General features: G+C 34.6%; 1 long non-coding RNA gene across 1 annotated transcript; it reads right to left on the bottom strand.

The window, feature by feature from the left end:
* Positions 1–11,199: 11,199 nt before the first annotated feature.
* On the bottom strand, positions 11,200–11,616 carry LOC120350045. Its single transcript, XR_005570581.1, has 2 exons — positions 11,358–11,616; positions 11,200–11,269 (listed from the first exon to the last, which is right to left on the bottom strand). It is a non-coding gene; the product is annotated as an uncharacterized LOC120350045 (long non-coding RNA).
* Positions 11,617–21,212: the final 9,596 nt, after the last annotated feature.

Genomic DNA, 21,212 nt, shown 5'->3' with positions numbered 1-21,212 from the left:
TTCGAACGCCAAAATTACTGTAAAAATCAGACTTTGAAACTACTAGTTATTTCAAGTTTGTTGCAAGCTCACCTGAAAAGATTGATGTAGAACAGCCGACTGAGTCGGTTGACTTTCATGTCGACTAGGCCACAGTACAGAGAATCGGCTGTGAACACAACTATGTAGGCCACAAACCAAACGCAAGCGCCCACTTTTGTCAACTGCAACATTTTTACACATAAACAACATAAATTCAATATTCAAACTACCACATATTCTATAATAATAATAAAGGAAAGAACTGGATTATACACCTTTGAACAACTCAACTTGACTTGAAATTTTGCATAAAACAGCAAATTTTTATGGTGTAATGTACTACATAAGAATACATTTTATTCAACTTTTATTTGAATTTAGTTTACACAGCTTACATAATTCTTTTCAGAATTAAATTCTCTACAATTTTTATTGCGAAAAAATATTTGTTTACTGGTCATTAAAGAAAGTTATTGGGCATCAAACGTAGAAGTCTGTGTTTTTCTACTTAAATTTTTTGCATATTTCAACTTTTTTCTCAAAAACTACTCACACTACAGCTTCCAGACTAGTTTTATTCAATTTTTCAGATATTTTTCCATATGAATCCAGCATAAGTTTTTCAAAAACTAGTCCCCAAACAATTCAGCATCGGTGTATTTCACCAGAGGAACTGAATTCCGGGCGAAATCTTTCACTCTGTATAGCTCGCTAATGAAGCGTTTATGGATATATGTTTATATGAACTTTTTTTCTTATTTTTACCTCTACTATCACGTATCAAAATATTTTACCATAATTATGAATCACCCTGTATAACAACAAAATGATGAGTTAATTATCACATTTCAATCAAAACATAGACATCAATAATGATGACTGTATTGTAATAGTGGCATTATAATAATTGGTCACGTAGAAAATATTGATTTCCTAAACCAGCAATGACAGCTGAATTGCTGTAATCAACTTGGTTGAATCTCGAAAATTATAATATTTAGAATTTAGAGAATTGAAAAGTGAGAATTTAGTTTCAGCGCATGTCAAGACAATAGACGAAATTGACTGTTTCGAGCGCCATAGTGTAAGATGCAACTTGGAAAGCAGTAGGCCTACTAGGTATATTACTGTTTACTATGATGAAGAGAGTAAGCCGTGCCGTGCCGCGTCGGCTGCTTCCCCTTCCACAGCGTCAAATCGAATCGCAAATACATAACAATACACATCAATGGATTTGACATCAAATTGCCGACATTAATAATTTGGCTCATTTTTCTTTAAAATCATTTGCTTCAAAGTTAATCGGAGAAAACAAAAAATCAAATCGAAAAACCCCTAAATTTTATCATAAATATTATTTAATCAAGGAAACTGTTTGTTTTATTGAGATGATGAATACGACTAATATTGTAGTCAATAATGTAACGAATGGAATGACATCCCAGTCAGCAGTAAGGCTTGATTCAAGGCTTGAATTAGAAGCAGCCTTCACTTGTCAATCAAGGCTGAAGTTGAATCCAGCTGGAAACGATGTTGCTTGACATTCAACTCGAAGTCCCCTTGAATTTCCATACTAGAATCGAAAGCAGCATACCCTTGTTTTTCAAGGCTAACAAACTTGGTTGGAATCGAAATTTAATATGGCATGCTATGTATTCGTTCGAATTTAGCTTTTATTGCATGGGTCAAACAAGTCTTGACTTTGCCTTGAATTTCCCTTGTCAGTCAAAGCTAACAGTTTTGATTAGAATCGATCTTGAATATGGCTCGAAAGGTATTCGTTCGATTTCAGCTTTTATTGCATGAGTCAAACAAGTCTTGACTCTGCCTTGAATAACCCTTGTCAGTTAAAGCAATACCTACTATATTACTTCAGGCCCACAACTAATTAATGACGTCATAACATGTAGATTGATTCTTCCTAGATCGTAGTAGATTCTACTAGCTTATCAATGTAACTTTTGTTACTGTAAACTCTAAGGTTCAACTTTAAGAAATTTATATTGATTTTAAATTGGTAATCAATAATTTTGATGTAAAGTGGACTGTATTGAATAGAAAAGAAACAAGTGATATCTCTACAGAAACAAGTACATGCAATGAATATATAAAAGAACAACTCACCGAAAATCTGCAGAGTACCTAATGTAATATTTATATTATTGAGCTTACAACTCCCAGGTAAGGTATTCAGGTGTCCCCGAGGTAGGAGATGAATCAAGGATGGTGAAAAGGCAAGCTTAATTGTCATCTACTGTTGGTAAATTCGGCTTCCATCATATAACGTTGCACATATATTTCTGACGAGATATTTACAATGTCTTTAAAGACTATAGATCGGTGAACTTTCCAATCGAAAAATAATAGTTTAAAACTTTCAACTAAAGGGAGTTTGGCAAACACTCTTCCAAACGTAGGTTTATGGTGTACGATTTAACATTAACGAAAAAATAATAATTTGAAGAACGATTTTCTTCTGGGAATGATCGACGAATAATAATTATCAATTCCCGACTCGAGGCAAGCTATTACGAAGCGAGACTGAACTGAAAAAGACAGCCTACCGGCTAGTGAGCGCGACGCACTCAAGTGAAAGAAATACGAACTGAACGAGGAGCGCGCGTCCAATTCAAAAACGAAAAATGAAAACTAGAGCTGGCTCCAACATCCCCCCCGGCTGAAAAGCTATTTTCAGACAAGGCTAGAGAACAAAGAAACGAAAAAAACAATGAATAAACGACGAAAGAAATAAAATAAAACAAAACGAGAATAAAACAAAAAATGCAAAAGGAAAATTATTGAGTAGGCAACGGATACAACTTTGTAGCCGGCCTTTTGAAGCGACCATTGGCGCACCGCACCATAGCCACTCGAACGACACCGTCAGCACCGGGAAATACTTCCTCAATCACCCCCAGAGGCCATTTCAACGGTGCGACATTTGGTTGATCCACTAGGACGATTGTACCAACCGTGAGAGGGGTGGAATCCTTACACCATTTCACACGGGTTTGTAATTCATGTAAGTATTCTTTGCGCCAACGACTCCAGAAAGACTGAACCATTTGATTGACTAATTCAAACCGATCCAATCGATTCATTGGACGATCTTCCACATTTAACATAGGAAGGTACTTAAGAGGTGTCAAAGTGAGAAAATGAGCCGGTGTGAGGGCGAGGGGTTCACTCGGATCCGCGCTCATTTGACATAACGGGCGTGAGTTAAGTACAGCCTCAATTTGAACTAAGACAGTGTTCAATTCTTCGTAAGTCAACAACTGGTTACCAATAACTCGAAACAGGTGTGACTTTACTGATTTTATATTCGCCTCCCAAAGACCGCCGAAGTGAGGTGAACCTGGCGGGATGAAATTCCACTCAATGCTATGATCAGCAAGTTCATTCTGGAGCAGGTTTTGATATTCCTTGGAGTTCAGCATCCGTGACAATTTTATTAGCTCATCATAGGCGCCGACGAAGTTGGTACCATTATCGGAATACATGACCTTACAAGGACCTCGTCGAGCAAGGAAACGGCGAAAAGCTGATAAGAACATTTGGGTCGATAAGTCCGAAACTAATTCAATGTGAACGGCTTTAGTTGCCATACAGACAAAAAGACAAATGTACGATTTAAATATGAAAGGATTCCGACGCCTGGCCATGGTGATTCGAATGGGTCCACCATAATCAACTCCACATTGGACGAATGGTTTAGACGACAGAGTTCTACAGGCTGGCAGATTGCCCATTTTCGGCGGTGTAAGAGTGGGACGATAGTGAAAACACTTGTTACATTTTCGTACATGACTCCTTATAAGGACACGGGCTGATAAAATCCAATATTTTTGTCTCAAAATAGACGCCAATAAATGAGGTCCAGCGTGACAGTGCTTTTCATGAAAATAATCAATCAAAAGCGTGACCAATGGATCATTTTTCGGTAATATAATCGGATGACAGCTGTCATAATTCAACTCAGAATTTTGTAAACGTCCACCCACACGAATAATATCATGATCAAGAAAGGGTGACAGTTGTTGAAGATGAGAAGTACATTCTTTCCCAGCTTTCAATTCCAGTAATTCTTTCGAAAAATGAATTTTTTGTACGACTTTACACAAATGTTTTTCTGCCAAATCGAAATCTAATTCATGAGGTTTAGGCAATAGACGAAGTACTTTCAATATTAACACCATGATACGCAATAGACGTTGGTAGTTGGAACAACGAGCAATTAAAAGATGAATCGAATTAATAGATGAATTTTCCGACTGTACTACAGTGACAATTGAGTGAACCTTGACCTCAGGTAGACACTCTATAGGTTCCAGATCGACCTTGACGGGCCAATCACTCTCTTCTAACATTAGCCAAGAGGGGCCAGACCACCACAAATCATGATTAATTATTTCAGAAGGGGATAAACCTCTCGAAATGGGATCAGCTGGTTTGAATTTCCTGCCACGTGTAACCAGTCGTTGATAGGACAGTCTTGAATTTTCGTAACTCGATTAGCGACGAAAGATTGCCATCTAGATGGACAGCCCCTGATCCAATGTAAGACAACAGTTGAATCCGATAATGCAACAACGCGAGTCACGTGACAACGAAGGCTCAAAACAGAGACAACAACCTGTATTAATTCAGCGAGCAAGAGCGCCGCGCATAATTCAAGCCTAGGTATGGATAAAGTCTTAGATGGCGCGACTTTGATTTAGCGCACAACAATGTGATAGTTGCAGGTTGCATATCCATTTGAGATTTTATGTAGATCACACCACCATAACCTAAAGTCGATGCATCACAGAAACCAATGACAGTAATTTTCGAATCATTCATCACTCCTAAATGACGTGGTATGAAGAGATTGGACAATAAAGGGAACTCCTTCTGACATGTCTCCCATTGAAGCGCAATAGAGGGAGGTACTGAATCGTCCCAATCAAGACCAGCATTCCATAATTGTTTAATTAAACATTTAAGAAACAAAGTTAGGGGTGACAAGAGTCCCAAAGGATCGAAAATGCGTGCTACTACCGATAAAATGTGACGTTTGGTAGGAACAGACTGATTAGGATTCACTGAAAAACAAAACGAATCACTACCAGGTTGCCATTTCAAACCTAGGACAGCCAACAAATTTCCCATCTCGAAATCTTTAGACAAGGCCGATTTTTCATCTTCCGAGAAATCATTCATCAATTCAGGTGAATTGGAACTCCATTTAGTAAGTTCGAATCCGCCTCTCTCGAACAATTCTTTAGCCTGACTACAAAGACGATTTGCTTCACCTAAAGAAGACACACTTGTCACCAAATCATCCATAAACATGTCACTCGGAATACGAGCTTTAGCATCAGGGAAATTTTCACCTTCTTCTTGAACAAGTTGATGGACAGTTCTGAGAGCTAGAAACGGTGACTCACTCAGACCAAATACGACAGTTTTTAATTCAAAAATTTGTATGGGATCATTGGACGAAAATCTCCATAACAAACGCTGAAATTTGCGACACGATTCATCGACAAGAATCTGTCTATACATCTGCTTTATATCAGCAGTTACAGCGATAGAAAATAACCGAAAATTGACTAACAGAACGAAAATATCCGTTTGCAACTTGGGGCCGATATGAAGTATATCATTCAATGATACTCCAGTAGTAGTTTTCGCGCCTGCGTCAAAGACAATACGCAAAGGCGTTGATTGACTCTGAGTTTTGATTACAGCATGATGAGGTATAAAATAACCACTTTTATCACTCTGATTTTTTATCAATTCCATGTGTCCTTGTTTGAGATAATCCAAGAGGACATCGTGATACACTAAACGCATGTTTGGATCACGTGCCAGTCGTTTCTCCAAACTGATGAGTCGACGTTCTGACATAGCATAAGAATCACCAAGACAATCAGGGGATTTTGAAAACGATAATGAGACAACGAATCTACCCGAATTTTCACGACGAACGGACGATGCAAAATCCTTCTCGCATTCCAACTCATCAGCAGTGAGTTGTTTTCCTACATCTGGAACGCTTTCCACTTCCCAAAATTTTCGAACTAACTTATCCAACGGTGATGTTAGACAAGTCATCAAACACGTTGAATTTTCTGAAGATTGAGTTAAAATAGGGGCTCTACCCATCAAAATATAACCGAAAACACTTTCCAAGGCCATCAAATAATTCGAATCAATTTCCACACGACCATTTCGGAAAATATGGGGCACTAATTCAGCTCCTATAATAGCGTCAATTTCGCTGGGAATGTGATAACTTTCATCAGCAAGTCGAAGACCAAACAAATTTGATAATTTAGAATTATCAATTTTACTAGTGGGAAGCTGTTCCATGATTTTTTCGACAACTAATGGTTCAATGGAAAATTTAACACTAGAATCGAGTCGAGATTGAAGCGTGACAAAAGTACGACCAAAAACTGATTGCGAATTTCCGCCAAAACCATTCACAATTAATTGGAAAGGAGAAATCGATAGTTGCAATTTACGACAAAGTTTACGAGTAATGAAATGACTTTGACTAGCTGAATCAACTAAAACTCTTATTTTGTGCAATCTACCTCTCTTATCAGGTACCTCGACTTGAGCAGTTGATAGTAGAACACTATACGGTGCCGACTTCGAATCGATAGAACAACAGGTAATAGTATTATTTTCTACCTTTTTCGCATCCGAATTTGATGACGAATTTGAAGCATTTCCGAAATGTAAAAGCGAATTATGCTTCTGACTACATTCCTCGCAGTTGGAAGAAGTACAATCTTTACTACGATGGGCTGGCGAGAAACATTTCAAACAGCAACCCTTCTCCTTAACAAAACGAAAACGGTCCCAAGGTGATAACTGACGAAAAAGACGACAATTGATCAATTTATGATTTGTCATCGAACATTTCAGACATTCTGATATTTTTACCGGTGATTTGGTCACTTGCGAATTCGATTGAACAACCAACACTTTGGATTTTGGTATTGGTTTCACTACTGGCTTGCATTGTTTAGACGATTCGTCATGCGGTAACGATTTAATCTGCCTTTCGATGAATGAAACAAAATCAGTATATGTGGGATCATCCTTAGTATGAACTGAAGCTTCAAATGCCTTTCGAGAAACAGGATCTAAAATTTTCAACGCTTGGAACAGAAATATTGCATCAGATACATCTTCACCTCGTAGGCGTTTTAAAGCAGTAATTGAACCACAGAACTGATCGACTATAGAAACTAAACCTGCACGAGACTCAGATTTTAGACAATTGAATTCGAAAATTTGTTTCAAGTACACATTTGAGAGTGAGCGGGGGTCATTGAACCGCTTAATTAATGCATCCCAAATAATTTCATAATTATTAGCAATAGGTGGTAGATGACGTGAAATATTAGCCGCTTCTCCAGATAGTTTGGACACCAGATATTGGACCTTTTGTTGATTTGGAATCGATTTGTTGTCATGAATCATGCATTTAAACATTTCGTAGAATACCGCCCATTTTGATTGATCTCCGTCGAACACAGGAATTTCAATTTTCGGTAAAATATTAGACGAATCCTTATTGGAAGATACAGGTTGAGCCGGGGTAGAAACACTAGGTACAACCTGACTGCGTTTTTTCAATTCACTAGCAATTGCTTCCATATGTTCGAACATTTCCATATGTGAACTACTAAATTTGGGTACAAATTCCGGGTCTTTTTCCATTTCAAGCTCCTGTATTTCCATTTCAACAGCTTCATAATCCTGAACAGTTTTAAGAGTGGAACTATAGAGAATTAGAAATTGTTTAGCACTAGCTTCTTCTTTTAAAGCCTTTTTCGACAATTCGAAAGTACGTTGAATACGATAGAAATATTGCTCAAGTTTAGCTCGTTTGAGCTTTAACTTCTTTTCACTCATGATTGGATATTGGAAAGGTCTTAATGATTTTCATTTACTAATTTTCGAATAAAATTACGAATGCAACAATGAACGATTTTCATTGATGATTCAAGCAAGCAAAATGATAATGTTAGTACAAATTGAACAGAGAAAGCTCAATAGACGAAGCAAGCTAAGCGATAACGTTATCAGCATTGCAAAGTAACGGTTCCGATCGGACAATAGAGATAAGAGTGAACCAACTTGATCGGCTCAATTCATAATGTACAAACAGGTTTGAACCCTAGCATGCACAAACGATTTACAATAAAATTGGATAAGTGCTTGCCAAATATTTGAATAAAAAATAGCCAATAAAATCCGGCCCGGAGGACCAATGTAAACTCTAAGGTTCAACTTTAAAAAATTTATCTTCATCCCCAATCAATGATGTATATAATGGTACTAAATTCCCTTTGAAATGCTCTTTGGGCGACACGGGTGAACTTGATATCACGTCTTTTAATCTATCGTTTACGAAGATAATAGGCTGCAATTAAACAATCTGTAAAGGCGTCTATTTTGTGAGTCAGAAAAAACTGTTGTATGGATGCGTATGGTCAGGATGGTACATACGCACTGACGGTCGGTCGAGCTCTGTAACCGGCCTAAGGCTATGATTGGAAAGAGGAAGAAACTTCCATAAGATTCATATCATATGTTCCTTTTTTGAAGTTTTTGAACTTTTTATAAGCACTCAAAAATTGAAAACGTACATTCACCGAGTTCAAAGCCAAATTCCAAACAGTTTGAACGCTCATAAATAGTTCAAATTCGTCTAACAAACAAATTATATGAATCTTATTGGAAATTTCTTCCTCTTTCCAATTATATCCTTAGAATTAGATTTCGACTGATGGTTTTGTAGCTATTGACGTTTTTCATAAATATAGAGAAATCTATCATCTCGAAAATAAAGGTCGATATAAAAAAAACTTTACTGGATATTTTCCGTTGCAAATTTAAAGTAGAATTGTCTTTTTTCCTTGGAACTACTCGTGAATATAAATAGAAATAGAAATCCAAGTACCCTTTATCCCTTTTTAAAATTGTTTAGTCACAACATGTTTTGGATATATGATGCCATTATCAAGTGATGGGAAAATAAATAAAATGACATTAAATAAATGCTATTGCAAGCTTCTCAAGAAGTATTTATTAAAGTAATTTATTCATTTCCCAATCACTTGATAATGGCATCATATATCCAAAACATGTGACTGAACAATTTCAAAAAGGTACTTAGATTTATATTTTTATTTATATTAATGTAGAATCTATGGTTTTCGGCTGTTACACTTCTGTGGGACACTGTATATTATGTGTAATTCATTCAGCACATGAGTGCTGTAGCTAGTTGTGATTATGTAGGAAAGTTTGAACGTTTTTGGATACTAGCTATCAATTATATTAAACGAGCATTTCTGTATTTTTATATCTGGTTACTTATCTGGTTATTTATATTTATTTATATCTGGTTATTTGTGTTCAACGGATCTCGAAAACGGCTCTAACGATTTTCACGAAATTTGCAACATAGTAGGTTTATGATATTAAGATTTGATTGCACTAGGTCTCATCCTTGGGAAAACTCGCTGAACGACATTAAAAGGATAATTCATCCTTGGCTGAAACAGCTGTGGATAGTAAAAAGTGAGTGAGCGAGTATGTGAAAAATCAAAATATCGCATCCCCGAAATTAATAAGATGACATAAAGCCAGCTGTGAAATATGAACACGATCATTTTAGAGAATTGTGTTCTGTTTATCAATAAACTAGTAGTTCTGTGAACAGTAGACCTCACGCAGTATTCTCATCCACAAGTACCTGATTGAAACTATAGACCTTATGGAAATACAGCAATAGACTGGCTTCTCCACACATCTATCAATCACTTGTCGCCGATGACACAATCACGTGTCACTTGATGTAATCACTTGTCAGCCGATTTATGATGATAATTCTATAGTCTGATTTTTACTCTAATATTGGCGTATGAAGGAGGTCCTTTTCCTTTATATTATCCTTGAAATGCAAAATTTCCAAAAACCTTGTATATACGTCGACGCGAATTTAAAAAGGATCATACCTGTCAAATTTCATGGAAATCTATTATTATGCGCAACAAAAAAACATTTAAACATTCAAACATTTAAACATTAAGAGAAATGCCAAACCGTCGACTTCAATCTTAGACCTCACTTCGCTCGGTCAATAAAAATAACGAGCGAAGCTCGGTGCCCCGATATTTCCTATATAGAATGTATAACTAATTTCATTTATGTATATTCGTATTGTGATCTGTAATATAGGCCACTGAGAACTGCCATCAGGATCAGTTGACCTGTTAATATGTGTTGATACTGTATCATATGTGGATATTTCTAGTTATTAAAAATATCCTGCCGAAGGTTTCACTTGCAGTACAGTTTGTTTGTACGTATTCATTTTTGTAAATAATTGAAAGCAATTTGTTAACAGACTTGCCTACGGGAGCAGTGGACCTAGTGGTTGTGGCGTTGGCGAGCGATGCATCCTGTCAGATCGACGCCTCCATCAAGTCATGGATTGTGGAATGCAGGGCGTCGCTGCTGGCGATCGACCCGCCGGCGTCGGGCACACCGGGCGTCCCGGTCAAGTTGTCGGTCATTCCTCCTCTGCCGCTGGCTCACTGCGATGACAACGGGCGTCTCTACATGGTCAACCTGGCCATTCCAGAGAAGGTCTACTCACAGGTCGGCGTCAACTATAAGTCACCGTTCGGACCCAAGTTTGTCATTCCGCTACATAGTAACTGATGTCGTTCCGCTGCATATGAAATGATACAACAATTTTTCTACGAGTCATGCCGTTGCGTATCAACTGATACAACAGTTTTTCTACGAGTCATACCGTTGCATATTAACTGATACAAAAGTTTTTCGACGAGTCATCTTGTGTATTGAGTGATACAACAGTTTTTCTAAGAGTCAAACCGTTGCATATTAACTGATGCAACAGTTTTTCTATGATGCAGCATATGAATTGTTGTAATATTTCTGCATGTAAACTCACAGTTTTTCTAAGACACTTTTCACATTTCTCACACTTTTCACTCACACTTTTCTGTTGCATATTAACTGATACAACAGTTTATCTACGAATCATCCCGTTGCATATTATTAACTGATAGAACTGTTTTTTATGATGCAGCATATGAATTGTTGTAATTTCTGCATGTAAACTCAACAGTTTTTCTAAGAGTCAACCCGTTGCATATTAACTGATACAACACTTTTTCTATGATGCAGCATATGAACTGTTGTCATTCTGCTTCATATTAACTGATACAACAGTTTTTTTCTAAGAGTCATTACGTTGCGTATCAACTGATACAACTGTTTTTCTGAGAATCAACCCGTTGCATATTAACTGATACAACAGTTTTCCTACGATTCAGCTTAGTTTTTTTATGATGCAGCACATGAACCGTTGTATCATAAACTATGAAGCAGCATTAAAAGCTGCGTACAGACTTGAGCGCCTCGAACACACGCTCATTCCACTTTTCATCAACTGATCATATCTTTATTTGCACAGAAACAGTAAGGTACAGATATAATAAGCGCTCAAGTTTGTACGCCGCTTATACTGTTGTTATCTCGCTGGATATTAACTGACACACAATTTTTTATGACTCGTTGGAATCGAAAACTTACAAACTTTAACCATAGAGAGAAGATAACATAAGAAGATATCCTATGGTATAGGACGTCTGTGTTTCAAATTTCACTATTAACTCAAGCCGATAGTCTTGGTACTTCAAGCCGATAGTCCTAGTATTTATTTTTTATGAATCTTTGTTGGTAGTCCTAGTAGTTCTTCTTCGTGAAGACATGTGACGCTGGTGGTTTCACATACTGTGCCGTTCTTACACTCCCACCCGGCCGAAACAGTAATAATTGACAGTTGTCAAAAGTAATCGGCTTGAGTTGGGAAATTGGCTTGAAATTTAGAATGAACAACCTATACCATGGGATATCCTATGCTACATTTTCTCTATGCTGGAATAGACGACGTACAACTCTACTGGAATCGATACATCGAAACGAAAACTTGTGGCTATTACATCGTTTGAACCTTAGACCAGTTATAGAATAGACACGGCCTATCGTATATTCATATTGAAAGTCGATGAAGCCAACATCTACTGCCATATATCCAAATCGTGACGTCAGCATCAGATAGAAAACTTTTCTGTAGAGTTTGTTTACATTGTTCTCCATAGCAGATTGTGTCTATTTCAGCGGGAGTGCAGCTGGAGTTTACCATTTTTATGAATAATAATTTACATCCTTCTGAAATAGACACAATCTGAAAGTTTTCTATCCGATGATGACGTCACGATTTGGAGATATGGCAGTAGATGTTGGCTTCAGAGGCTAGACTCCCAGCGTGTCTATTCTATAACTGGTCTAAGGTTGAACCAACACACCAATTTGGGCAGCATTACAGATATTAACTGAACTATGAATCTCATTTTGAATTTGTCGATCAATCTTTTCTTGACTGTTCTCAATTTTCTTTCATATTCCTCTATGTTTGAGAGGTTGTACTTTTTAGCTGTTTGTCTTTGTAATAGCAACTTTCATTTTATTTATTATTATTTTATCATACAATCAAAAAACATTTATCCGATAGCAGGTTGGAATTTTGCAAAATTCAAATGATATGATATGAAATGGTAGCAACTGAAGCTGGATTTGCACACAACAGTGACAGTGATATGAATATATAATTCTAATGAGTTCTAATTGGACTGTAACCACTCAGCCCAACCAAGTAGTATGAATAATACCATTTTAACTTATGGGAATTATATTTCACTGTTAACTCTCAATGTTGTATGCGAATCCAGCTTAATTGAACACCCATAGATTTTGGACAACCGATATAAAATCGGCCTTCCAAATCGAACAGTTCACATTGTGTTTCACTATTGTGTCACTGGTGTAATACAGGCCTTGAATTATTGCAATTTGCTAGACTACAGCAATAAGCTTGGCTCCTGATCGCAAGTGAAGAAGTCATATTTTTTTATTTTTCTTTAAAAATGTATTTATATATTTTTTGAAAATTTGAATTCAATCAATCCTGATCTGGGATGAAATTAGAGTATTTTAATATTGACACCAGATGCGATAACAACGTACGATAATATTTTTGAAGAGCGAATACATATGCCAAAGATGATAAAAGAAAGGAAAGGAATTAAAATTAGCCGATAGTACAGGAAGTTTATACATTATGTTTGGAATTATTGGAATCATGTTACAGTAAATTCATTCAAGATATCAACTGAGCCTATGTGATCATTAAATCGAAGAAAATATTGGAAAACTAAAGTGGATAATATTAGAGGCCAAAGATATAATATAAATACAAAACGGGGTTCACTTTCTTGTAGGTCTTAGTTGTTTGGAATGTATTGTAAACTGAGGAACTACCTGACACAATGACTGAATGTAGAATGTGATTGACTGTATTTTAAAATGGACTGTATTTTAAAATGTTACAATTTAATTTGTTCTCTTCTGACGCAGGAGAAAAGACGAAGAAGAATTCTGAATGCAATAATTAGAGCTAAATTCATGTGATATATTTTTCTATGTACTTATTTTTTATCTGTGTGCGAAATGTAATGTTATAATGGAATTATTGATGGGTTATAACGCAATACTAAATTTATTTATACGTATTGATTGTTGATTCAATCGATTTCGATATTTTGTGAATAGTTGAAATACTAGCTTTTAGTAAAATTCTCTTGTGATCATAATATGGTTTCTTGTGCGTAATTATCAATAGTTTTAAGAAATTTATGATTGTGTATTTATCGAGGTATGGTCAAATTTATTTATGCGTCCAACTTCATATTTAAACCAATGAATAGATGTTACATGAGCCCGAATGTGCCTAATAACTATAATTCAATTTAACATTCCTCTGTTTTTATTTGTACGCCCAATTATTATTGGAGTCTATTATGGATTTCTATAGCCCAGACTTCACAAGGTATCATAATGATCTCAATCAAATAGAGTGCACTCATCATTGTTACAATTTTTTCCTTGTTTTATTCATTCACTCTCCAATTTTAACCATTTTTCTGTTTTTAAAAATATTACTTGTATGCATTGCTTTTAAATTTTGTTCAACTGTATTCTTGGAGAAATTAAATATGATTTATGTAGACTAATAAGAACATGATTCATGAATAATATAATATAATTTATGGTTCACTATTTTATTAAAATTGGGCATATTGTACAATTCTCTTGAGATATTAATTAGACCTTCCTAGCAGATGATTTATCCAATTGAAGCTACCAATCTTTGAACTCTCTGATTTTGAATTAATTTAAGATGCGTTGAGAATTTGTGTTTCCTGTGATTCCCCTGATATTATGGTATGCTGTTGCCACATTGTTATTTCACATTATATTTGTAATTTATTATGATTTTGGTTGGATCACTAACTACTTAGGTGAATTATGTGAATGCTTTCAGTAATTTGTTTGAATTAAATCACAGATTTTGAACGTATGTAATGTCTGTTTATTGACTTTTGATCCAATAGGGAATAATTAGCCTACAGCTATTTCAATCTGAAGTTCTATTCGATTCATATCAATAAGCATGAAATGTTTTACTCATTTCTTCTGTAGTTACTGATTCAAGAAATTGGAGGTCCACTCTGTCTCTTAAATGCTATATTATCATGAAGAGAGGACCGCTCATTCCTGGTGACAACACACTACCCGGCTCACTCTTCTAGTAAATGAATTTATTTGTATTTGGAAATATACGATAGAGTTGAGTAATTTTGATGATTAGAGATATTTTTACTTTCCTTGCCCTTTTACCATAGGTAAGGAAGTATTGCTTTCCGAAAAAATTAAGGTACTCCAATTTCTAAATTCTTCTATACGTTTCAAGGTCCCCTGAGTCCAAAAAATTGGTTTTGGGTATTGGTCTGTATGTGTGTGTGTGTGTGTGTGGTGTTGTGTGTGGTATGAGTGCATGTGCGTCTGTGTACACGATATCTCAACTCCCAATTAACGGAATGACTTGAAATTGGAACTTAAGGTCCTTACATATAAGGATCCCACACGAACAATTTCGATCTAATGCAATTCAAGATGGCGGCTAAAATGGCGAAAATGTTGTCAAAAACAGGGTTTTTCACGATTTTCTCGAAAACGGCTCCAACGATTTTGATTAAAGATACACCTAAAAGCTCGATAAGCTCTATCAACTGCCACAAGTCCCATATCTGTAAAAAATCCAGGAGCTCCGCCCTATCTATGCAAACTTTGATTTTAGATTCCCAATTATCAGGCTTCAGATACAATTTAGACTGAAAATTCTGAGTGGAAAAGATTGAGCATGAAAATCTCTACAATTAATGTTCAGTAACATTTTCACCTACAATTTTAAATAATCTCGAAATTCGAGAAAATTATTTCAAACTGTTGGCGATTGTTGATTCTATTAAATCATTCACTATGAAGAGATAACAGGCTTCGTGTGTCTCCAGCGTTATTGTCCTGTCACCAGCTGGCTCAGATCTTTGAATAGCAGACTTGAGATGCGCGGGAACACTAGAGTCAGGTGATCAATTTTCATAACGGCAAGGAAAGTTGTGTGAGTGCGCCACACCAGATTTTTTATTTTATTTATCGATTTGTGGATATAATTACAATTATATGATATGATGGAATGAAGAACAGGCTTGGCTCAAAACTATTCTTATATATTATTTTTATGCATGCTAAAACTTCAATCGTTTAATACATTCTTTATTGCCTCAAAAGGCGGGGTAATTCTATTTTTTTCGCTATTCTTTTTGTGGATCCGATGTTCAAAAAATTTTTGGTTTGGAAAAGCCTCTTCGCCAATGGAGTTTATTCATCTGAAAATGCATTTCTTATGTAGGCCTACTCATAGACATAAAAATCTTGACAATATTGTTATCGATGAAATTCAATGTTTGTATCTTGCCTGGTAATGTATCTTATTTATTTTCTATCAGGAGGATTAGCAGTTTTTAATCATGACCTAACAATAATAATTGAATAATGACATTTTATGTCTGGAGAAAGTGAAGAAGTTTGATCGGAGAGAAGTTCCTATTATGGTATTCTGAAATAGAGATGGGTGAGGAGAGAAACAACTGAAGAAATCTAAAAGGAGAAGAAAAAGAACTTTTATTATAATACCTCATGTACAAATGAATACAGGTATGTACCGTATAAATTTTAATCAGATATTTAATGCTCTAAAGTCTATCTTCTATTACTTCTTTATGTCTTTCATAATGGTAGCAGTAATTAAATTTTATTTTCTAAATGGAAGAAGGAAAATAATACGTAGAGCGTGACAGTAATAGATTTATTATTTTCAAAATAATGAATAATTTTTTGCTGGAGCTAAGTATGTTCTACTTCAATATAAAATACCTGATTAAAACGTATGAACTCCAAACTCAACTTCGGTACCTGATAATCTATCCGTTTTAATGTTATCATTCAATTTATTTGAAACTAACTAACATTGCATGAATCTTCCAGCTTCCCACAATTCTGATACCATAGTGCTTATTTCATGAAACTTCAACAATATCACTAGTGTCTACAAGATGTCAGATGTTTGTAGTTGGATTTTTGAAGAGCCTGTTGAAATTATAGTGTTTATTATATTCTTCAAATTCAATTATGTACCTACTTGAACAACAAATCAAATAGGCTATATTCAAACGAATATCATCATATCATTGATGAATATTATTTACATTAAAAATCATCAACAAAAGGTAAATAACCATTTTAAAATAGCTAATCAGGCATGGCCCCATACATACTATACGGTACGGTACGTCTACTTTACGTATTGTCATATAACTAAATACAATCTGTCTTTCCAATTTAAACTTGTCATTTGAAAACAGATCAATTAATTCTTCGTGTATTGTTGATCCTGTTAATTTTTAATTCCTTTTTTTTATTGAACTATCATTTGAATGCGTTGATAAAGTATCATAATAAATCATTCTCATCAATCGATTTCTCTAAAATAGTTTCATTTTACAGCTACATTTCCAACCTACAATGTTGTATACTTCCTTATTTAAAAACTAATTTCTGCAATAAAACATTTGAACGAAACAGGATTAATTTTTCAAGTATTCATAGGCTACTTTGGATGTTATACTTTTGAATACTCGGAGTTGAAGTGTTTTCGCATTTCTGCGGGAAAAGCTATACAATGTATCCGATAACTTAAATGGTATATTTGACGAATTTGAAGTTTGATTAACTCATATCCGTGAATCAACATGAATTCAGTAACACATATCCAATTGCTCTATCTCTTATCAATCACAGTCAGGGGAAAGGTATGTAAGTATCGTCAGTTTTATTCAACTGAATTGTATCTCTGAAGCTTGCAGTTTGATCAGCGTGTCTTCTGCTATTTTAAACCAATTGATTCTAGTTAGCACACACATCGTTTTTTTGCCGTCCTTATCATTCTATAAGTTTGAACATAACTTGGCAAACTCATGTGCAGACGCTACCATAGATAAAAGATAAGCATAAGCACAACTATATTTCTTGTCTCTGACGCTACTCAGCCAATCATAGCCACCCATCAGATGTGATAATACATTTCTAACTAGCGCGCTAACTAACTTGCTGGACAATAACTAAATTATTCGAATTTGGACTGACTTTTCTCGATTCTCAGGAGATTTCTCTTTGCTTCAATCATGATTCTGGTGAAATTCTACCATAGGATAAACCCTTTCATAACTGATCAAAATATTTACTGACTATTTCAATTTGATACGTGCAAGAGTCGTTTGCAAGCTCAATCCAAGGATCATATCTCTGTAACAATCCAAAAGCCTCTCAAAGATTTCTACATTCAGTAGGCTATTCAGCGGCGTCGAAAGTTTTGGAAAATTTATTAAAATAACACAGATTATAATTTCAACATTTTTTTTTAAAACACTATCAAATCGAAATTTGAAATTAATCATTACTAAAGCATAACAATAGACTAGAACTATAACTTCAGATACGTGAGACAATTAATTTTTAAAACATTTTTTAAAATACAATCATACTTCATTTTAAGTCTAATGTTCGTTAAAGCTTTACTATGATGATAAATAGCTCATCCAACTATATTATATATTATCATCAATATTGTATATTATTATCGTATTAATTTCAAACCAAACTATATGATAGGAAAGGTTAATTAAACTTTTCTATGTTTATTTCTTGATGACAGAGCGCTCTCTGCGCAGCTTTTTCCATTTATACATACATCATACTTATAACTAGATGATAGCTTTCGTAATATTAAACAGTAGAACAAGCATAGGAACACTATGGTATTCCTCCATCATTAAGATATACCTAACAACAATAACTCAAGTAGCAAATAAGCGTAGCTTACAAACACAAAAAATATAATTCCAATTATTGTAGTGTTCTTAAATAGATATTTTAGAAATACTGTGAGTAAACAAATGCCTGGAACCATAATACATAGTTTGCTGATTGCCCTCCAATTTATTGGGTTACCTGGCATTGAGAGTTTTCTGATTTGATAAAAATTATTCTCTGGAATCAATTCCTGGAAACAATTCCTGTTGTAATCACAATAAGACTAATTTAATTTCACAAAATATGTAGAGTCACAAAAAGCCAGAAACAGATTTAACATTTGTTCAGAGTGGAATGAATATAGCTTAAAATGAAACTTTGAATAGGAATTACATATCCTTTTAGAATATCTGGGAATTCCTGGTGGAGCAATAAGGAATTGTTCCTTACAGTGAGAATAATTATACCTTACTGTAATACCGTATTCCTTCAGAATATCTAGGAATTCCTTGGTATAACAATAATGAATTGTTCTTTATTGTAGGCAAACCTTCCACAGTTGAAATAATAGCACCCATACCACCAAACAGGCCTACTGTTAAAAATGTAGCTGTGTATGTGCTGTTGAAGTACGAAAAGGTTCCATCAGAAAGATTACATTTTTCACGTGTCAGCAACCAATTCTTTTATTAGTCTAGTTTTAAATTTTCAAACTCCTTCACTTCAATTCCATTAAATGGAGTTTCCAGTGTTTTTTGTCCAGACAAACTATTCCGCTTTCAAATACAAAGGGACTCGAAGCAAAAAATTAATCTTCTATGCAAAAATAAATGTTGCCCACTTTCTGCGTGTAAATGACAAAACTATTCGATTATGGTTATTTTGTAAGCATTCAAATATTCCTACATTGTTTATAATAATTCAGTACCGGTATTGAATTTTCACTTCGTTTAATCTAATTGGGAGGAAGATACGTAATGATGAAGAAATACCAAATAATTTTATTGAGTATAAAGCAAACTATTAGTTTAGTGTAAGACAAACAAATATATATTTGGCTCAAACTATCATATATTAAGAGATGAATGAGAGTATCATTATGATCAGCTAGGTTGATTAATTATCTTAAAGATAAAAAGTTTGCTAAGCTTCAAGTGAAGAGCAGATATACCATATTTTATTAGTATTTGAAAAAATAGCAGTACTGTATTGTAGTATGTTCGTACATTATTAGCTTACGTTTACCTACTTACAACAGTAAGGTACTATAGTAAAAGCAAAAATTTCGTCTGGTAAAAAGCTTTGCTCATCAGTTATAAAAATTCATCGAGAACTGTTACCCTACCGGATTCTGAGAAAACATTTTTTTTTTTGAAGGATTGCAATCAACTCCAAAGTATGATTTCCATTATAATTTTAGACTCCATTTCCATTTAATTTTAGGAATTGGGAATATTTGGATTAATTACTTTCAGTATAATAAGCAGCTTGAGATTAAACCCAAATAGAAACTAGCTAGGTTTATATCAAAGTCATACCCTAAGTCGAAAAATCAACATGACAGCATTCTAAAGAAGGACATCCGATGTTTGTGGCGATATGACTTACTGTACGCTAGTTTAATCCTCATGCTTATGAAAAACCAGTATAAGATTCATTACTGGAGTACCTAATCAAGAAGTATTCTGAATTCTCACACAACGGAATCCCTCCAAGTTTACTATCTAACTGCCTAGCAGATTGAAACACAGGAATCGGGTTGTATTATAGCACAGAATTTGTGTATGAATGAAAACTTATACCTCATCTATATTAGAATGAATAGGCTACCGAATTGTAATCTAATGACCTCCCAACTTGTTGAATCAGGATGAATTCTTGGCTGCATCAATGTTTGTTCTGGAATTCAGTTTGTTACATTTATGAGGACTACTTTTTGCTTATTCTAAAAATGAACTTCGCAAAATCATGAAAAAACTGTAGCTTATTTACTGACGAATCTTTTGCTCATTTGTTGTGAAATTTTAAATATTGAAAGAGGTAAATATAGGAGAACCTATTTTTTGCAAGTTGAATGAAAACAAGTCTTCACCTAATTTATATTGAAATTTGATGAGCGAAACTTTCTCACAGGTGAAACTACTTTTTAAATTAATTTATATATTCAACATTATTCATAACAATGATATAACAAGTTATCAACAGGTCTAGATTAAATAACTAATTTCCTTCTCAAATTATAATAAAAATAATAATTCTATAGTTTATATATAGATTTAATGTTGTAAGTTATTATCTTATTTGAGAGAAAGTAAGAAAGAAGTTTTATAATAGTATATGAGTATAGACTTAGATTACAGTTGTGCACTTTCAATGCTCCATTTGAAAATCAAAAGCAAGGACTCTAGCCTTCATACAATCAATCACAGACGCCGCAATGTAGAACTAGCATGAATTACAAGTTTCTTACTCATTATTTACGCGTTTTCAATTGCATCAGTTGCGTTTGAGAGAATAATTTTATTATTTAGAAAGTTTAACTCTGTGTAGAAGAGAACAAGAAAATACTTCATAGGAAATGCCCAGTTTAACTGACATTTTAAATCAATCGACTAACTTATGATCTGTGCACCATTTGAAAATACTATTTTGAAACTAAATTAATATTCTAATAAGCAAGTTAATAGAAGATTCATTCCAAAAATTTATTACAATCTACACATTATACTATTCAGTCAATAAGTGCAACATTTGATCAAAATAAAATCACATTCATAGATAGTAAATTCACCGATCCACTTTATAGTGTTTTAGAA

Source organism: Nilaparvata lugens, chromosome 2 (genome assembly GCF_014356525.2).
Source record: "Nilaparvata lugens isolate BPH chromosome 2, ASM1435652v1, whole genome shotgun sequence".
Classification (NCBI taxonomy): domain Eukaryota; kingdom Metazoa; phylum Arthropoda; class Insecta; order Hemiptera; family Delphacidae; genus Nilaparvata; species Nilaparvata lugens.
The sequence above is the reverse complement of the archived record's forward strand: the minus strand, read 5'-3'. Positions and strand labels throughout refer to the sequence as shown.